The sequence below is a fragment of the Vicia villosa genome, linkage group LG7, assembly GCF_029867415.1.
Source record: "Vicia villosa cultivar HV-30 ecotype Madison, WI linkage group LG7, Vvil1.0, whole genome shotgun sequence".
Taxonomy (NCBI): Eukaryota; Viridiplantae; Streptophyta; class Magnoliopsida; order Fabales; family Fabaceae; genus Vicia; species Vicia villosa.
Window position 1 is genome coordinate 44,492,256 of NC_081186.1, and position 6,450 is coordinate 44,498,705.

The window sequence follows — 6,450 nt, forward strand, 5'->3', positions numbered from 1 at the left end:
CAACAGACATCGACGAAGGTTCATACAACCGTGGGGCAGTGTCTATAGAATAGAAAGCAAAACTTTGGGGCAATGGAATTCTATTCCTATGGAACCTTACCTCAGATGGGTGCGTACTCATGCTCAGAAGTTCATCATGCCATATCCTGCTATTCTACCTGTGACTATCGAGCCAGAAGTCGAAGGAGACGAACCTCGAGTTATTCTACATCCGGATATGCCAACTGACCTGGAAGAGTTGCAGAAATCTTGGGTTCAACTAATAGAGGAAAGAGACACCTTCAAAGCACACTGTCAAGACTATGAGAGAAGATTATTGGAGCTCACCGGACAACTCCAAGAAGAGCAGCAGATCAACACATTCCTGGGTGCAAAGAGAAAGCGTCCATGGGAGACCTGAGGGATCCTTCATTTTCTTTATTTATTTCTGTTTTGTAAGCCCGAATGAGGCAAAAGAAAAAAAAAGAAAAAAAAAGAAAGAAATAAATTTTTTAACTAATGTTTGTTTCTCCTTTGTTTTAACAAATCTAAATTCTAAGATCCTTGAAAACATTGCATATGCATTTCATTCATACACATTGCATAAACAGGTTCACATGACGGATTTCTCATCTCCTCGCTGTTTATTTCAGTTAGAAGAGATGGAATCTGAAACAAGCATCAAGAATCTCGAAGCACATAACGCCCAAGTTCAAGTGGCAATTCTGGAACTGGCAAAGGGGCAACAAGAACTAAAAGCCCTGATAATCAAGAAGAAAAAGAAGCCCAAAGGATCTGTAGGCTTGAGTCACCTGAAAAGGAAGATCAAAATCCCAGTCAAAAAGTTCAAAAAGCCACCGATCCCTGAAATAGTCGGTGATGGTGAACAAGGAGACAATCACAGCAACCAGGGTTCTGCCAAACCCTCGCTCTCTTCTAATGAAGAAGATTATCATTCTGGAGACGAACAGGATGATGACAAATACCAGCAGTTGGAAGAACGCATGAAAGCTATGGAGATACAAAAAATACCTGGTTTAGATTTCGATGATCTGGGACTCGTCTCGGATGTTGTTATCCCTCCAAAGTTCAAAGTTCCTGTCTTTGCAAAGTATGATGGAGTTTCTTGCCCAAAACTACATTTGAGGTCCTATGTAAGGAAGATACAACCTCATACAGCAGATAACAAATTGTGGATTCACTTCTTCCAAGAAAGTCTGTCGGGAACACAACTTGAGTGGTAGTACCAGCTGGAAAGTACAAAAGTTCATACCTGGGAAGAGTTAGCTGCTGCTTTTTACAAGCAGTATCAATACAATGCTGACCTTGCACCAACCCGTACTCAACTAAGGGGCATGTCCATGGCACCAAAAGAAAGTTTCAAAGGATATGCACAAAAGTGGAGAGATCTGGCTGGAAGGGTTCAACCGCCCTTATCTGATCGCGAGCTGGTCGACATGTTCATGGACACTTTAACTGGCCCTTTCTATAGTCATTTACTGGGAAGCTCATCATCAGGATTCACTGACCTGATATTGACTGGAGAACGTGTCGAAAGCGGCATTCAAAATGGAAAAATTCAAATAGGCTCTTCCTCTGGTACTACAAAAAGGCCCATCAGTGGGAGAAATGAAGTCAACACAATGCACAGTCTGAAAGGTCGCAAGAATAAGCATCACCAATCTGTAGGGGCAGTTCTGATCTCCGCGTCTGCGCCTCAAAAAGATCAACCGCCAAAATATACGCGTCGACTAGATGCACCAAGAAGAAATTTCACCAGAATCAATATGCCAATCTCTCAAGCATTGTAGCATTTGTTAAAATAAGATCTGATCACATTGAAATACCCTCCAAAGAATGTCAACACTTCCTCTCCGAGTTATCGCCCCGATGCAACATGTGCGTATCACTCCAATTGTCCAGGACATGACGCAGATCACTGTTGGGCCCTGAAAAATAAAATACAAGACATGATAGATGCTGGGGAAATTGAGTTCGATCCTCCAGAGACTCCAAATGTCATCACGGCACCTATGCCGAAGCACGACAAGACCATCAACATCGAATCGACAACAGGAAAGGATCTCGTACGATCTTCAGGAGTGAAAGGGAAAAGATCTCGTGCGATCTATGACTCAACATCGGGAGAAGACCTCGTACGATCTTCAAGACTGAAAGGAAAAGATCTCGTGCGATCTAAGACTCAACATCGACTCGACAACAGGAGAGGATCTCGTACGATCTTCAGGAGTGAAAGGGAAAAGATCTCGTGCGATCTATGACTCAACATCGGGAGAAGACCTCGTACGATCTTCAAGACAAAAAGGAAATAGATCTCGTGCGATCCACGACTCAACATCAGGAGAAGACCTCGTACGATCTTCAGGACAAAAAGGGAATAGACCTCGTACGATCTACGACTCAACATCAACTCGACAACAAGAGAAGATACAAGCAGAGAGTCATTGTGTCAGACATTTGTCGAGGATTGAGGGTACCTCGTATCGGCACCGCAGCTAAAAAGTGTTTATGGCACTAAAGCAGATATCAAGTGGAGTTTGTAATGATGGCAACTTCTGTAGGGATGTGTCATTGTTTTGATTCAACATTGACTCACATTATCTTTGTTATGCTTCGTATGCATGTTTGGGTTTATGGCGTAATGATCCACTGTAATGGATATGCTACGCTTTTGAGGATGCAATGTTATATGCAGTGAACACTATATGCAGAGTGCCAAATAAAGGCATTGATGAGATAGCGGAGCGGGATCATTGGGGTCCGTTGCTTATTCTCTTGAGACGCCATTGTGAGTGGGCGTTGGAAACCTCACAGTGCCAAAGATTATTGGCAACTGTGTGGAGGATTAGGACATAGCTCTGCTGGGGAGGAAGTGACTTCGTTCGACTTTCCTTACATCCTATACTGCTTGGGGAATCATGAGTTTTGAGGGACCCTTCTTTGTCTGCCATATGGAAGAGGGACATGGACCTCTTCAGGTGCCCCACGCTTACCAGTACTGATGAATTATACGCTTGAACTTTTACGCGGGATGATGACGACCTTTGTGATATGTCATAAGCTAAGATGACGGCTAGAAACTGCAACCTGCACAGAGAAAACAACGTTTGGATGCAAATGGTGCCCCTTGGAGCACTTTTGTGTTTATGTAACATCATGTTTCGTTTTAATTTGTGATCATTATCCCCCATGCTTTCAATGCGATGTTTAATAACGAATTAAATCACACTTTGCATGCGAAAAATGAAAAAAGTAGGAAGGAAAGCTTTTTGTCAAAAGATCATTTTATTGATGGAGCGCCTATGAATAGGCTTCTGTACAAGGAAGCAACTCCTGAATGAGGTAGTTGCGAAAAAGAAAATAAGATGCAAAAAAAAAATGGCAAAGAGAAATGCTCGAATTTCCATTAAAACTGGTATTGCTACAGTTCCCATATCCTTGATCCTCTCAATGCTTTGCTTCAGAAGCGTAATGGTTGGATCGATCTGTCCGCTTTGCCAAGGGTGTATAGTGGTCTTTGTGAAGGATATTCAGACTGCAGCCTCTCGCTTTTGATCCCTAACTTTTGCCTGGATCGCCCTTTCGGGTTTTCAATCCAGCGAGATACCCCTTTTTGCCTAAGTCGCCCTTTCAGGTTTTCGACTTAGCGGGTTATTCTCTTTTGTTTTATCCCTAATTTTTGCCCAAACCCTTTTGGTTTACCGGGATGCCCTTATTTTTTTCTAGGTACGTCGACCTAGCAGGTCTTTTATGCGTTGTATTTTTTGACTGAGTCTGAATTGACCGGAAGTGGAACGTCTTCCCCATCCATCTTTGTCAAGATTAAAGCACCACCTGAGAATGCCTTCTTCACAATGTATGGTCCCTCATAATTGGGAGTCCATTTGCCCCTTGGATCGGTGTGAATTAACAAGATCTTCCTTACAACCAGGTCACCTGTGTGGAATTCTCGAGGCCGAATCTTCTTGTCATACGCTTTCTTAATCCTCTTTTGGTATAACTGACCATGGCAAATGGCGGATAAGCGTTTCTCCTCAATTAGATTGAGGTGGTCGAGCCTCGTCTGAACCATTCTGTTTCATCAAGTTTGGCATCCATCAAGACCCTCCACGAAGGAATTTCCACTTCGACAGGAAGTACGGCCTCCATACCGTAGACAAGAGAGAAGGGAGTTGCCCCAGTTGAAGTACGAACTGAAGTTCTATAGCCATGCAAAGCAAACGGTAACATCTCGTGCCAGTCTTTGTACGTTCTAACCATTTTCTGGACGATCTTCTTTATGTTCTTGTTAGCAGCTTCGACTGCGCCATTCATCTTTGGCCGATAGGGTGATGAATTGTGATGTTCAATCTTGAACTCTTCGCACAACTCTGCCATCATCTTGTTATTAAGATTGGACCCATTATCAATGATGATCTTGTTTGGAACCCCGTATCGGCATATAATTTCTTTCTTGATAAAGCGAGTGACGGCTTGCTTGGTTACGTTCTTGTAAGAAGCAGCTTCAACCCATTTGGTGAAGTAGTTGATAGCAACAAGAATAAATCTATGCCCATTTGAAGCTTGTGGCTCAATTCGTCCAATCATGTTTATGCCCCACATAGCAAAGGGCCAAGGCGAGGTCAGAACATTCAGAGGAGTTGGAGGAACAAGAATTCTGTCAGCATACACTTGGCATTTGTGACATTTCTTCACATACACATAACAATCACTTTCAATCGTCATCCAATAATATCCTGCTCGCAAGATCTTTTTGGCCATAGAGTGTCCACTAGAATGAGTTCCAAAAGATCCTTCATGAATTTCCCGCATGGTCAATTCTGCTTCGTGTCTATCCACGCATCTGAGCAAAACTGAATCATAGTTTCTCTTGTACAGGATGTCTCCTGACAAGAAGAATTTGGATGCTAACCTTCGAAGCGTTCGCTTATCACCAATCGTAGCATCTTCGGGATACTCTTGCTTCTCGATATACCTTTTGATGTCATAATACCATGGCTTTTCGTCATACACTTCTTCAGTAGTGAGACAATGAGCAGGGAATACATGTGCAGGTTCTTTGTAACAGAGGATCCTTATGTCTGGCACTTCTTTAGGGGAGCTAACTCTGAACATAGCTGCCAAAGTAGCCAAAGCATCTGCCAATTGATTTTCCTCTCGGGGGATATGATTGAAAGTGATTTCTTCGAAAGCAGGCAGCAACTCCAAGATATAGTCCTTATAAGGAACTAAATTGGGGTGTCTTGTCTCCCAATCACCTCTCACTTAATGTATAACCAAGGCAGAATCCCCATAAACCTCAAGGATCTTGATTCTCATATCAATGGCTGCTTCGAGGCCCATTATGCAAGCTTCGTATTCTGCGACATTTTTTGTGCAATCAAAACATATTCTAGCTGTGAAAGGGATGTGAGTTTGACGAGGAGAAGTCAAAACTGCCCAATACCATGGCCCATAGCATTTGATGCACCATCGAACGTGAGAGTCCATCGCTCCCCTGGTTCGGGTCCTTCTTTATCATCCAGTTTCATGATATCTTCATCAGGAAAGTCAAACTTCATTGACTGATACTCTTCTAATGGCTGATGAGCAAGATGATCTGCAAGGACACTTCCTTTGATGGCCTTCTGTGTGACATACTGGATATCATATTCTGATAAAAGCATTTGCCACCAGGCTAGTCTTCCTGTAAGGGCCGGTTTTTCAAAGATGTACTTTATCGGGTCCATTTTGGAGATCAATAGAGTGGTGTGAGTCAACATATACTGTCTCAGTCGGCGAGCGGACCATACCAAAGCACAGCAAGTTTTCTCGAGTAGTGAGTAACGGGATTCATAATCGGTAAACTTTTTGCTCAGGTAATAAATGACGCACTCTTTTCGACCAGACTCGTCATGCTGGGCTAGCACACACCCCATAGATCCTTCAAGCACAGTTAAGTACATAAGAAGCGGCCTCCCAGGAACTGGAGGCATGAGAATTGGTGGCTTTTGGAGATACTGTTTGATCTTTTCGAAGGCTTCTTGACAATGATCATCCCAACGTATATCTTGATTCTTGCGCAGCAACTTAAAGATGGGTTCACAGGTGTCAGTGAGATGAGAAATGAACCTGGCTATATAATTCAATCTCCCAAGGAACCCTCGAACTTCTTTTTCATTCTTCGGTGCTGGCATATTCTGTATTGCTCTTACTTTATCAGGGTCGACCTCAATCCCTCGTTGGCTCACGATGAATCCAAGTAACTTTCCAGATCGCACTCCAAAAGTGCACTTGTTTGGATTAAGCCTCAACTTGAATTTTCGTAGACGGGCAAACAATTTCTCAAGATATACCAAGTGTTCCTCCTCAGTTTGGGATTTTGCAATCATATCATCAACGTATACTTCAATCTCCTTATGGATCATATCATGGAAAAGGGTCACCATCGCACGTTGATATGTTGCACCA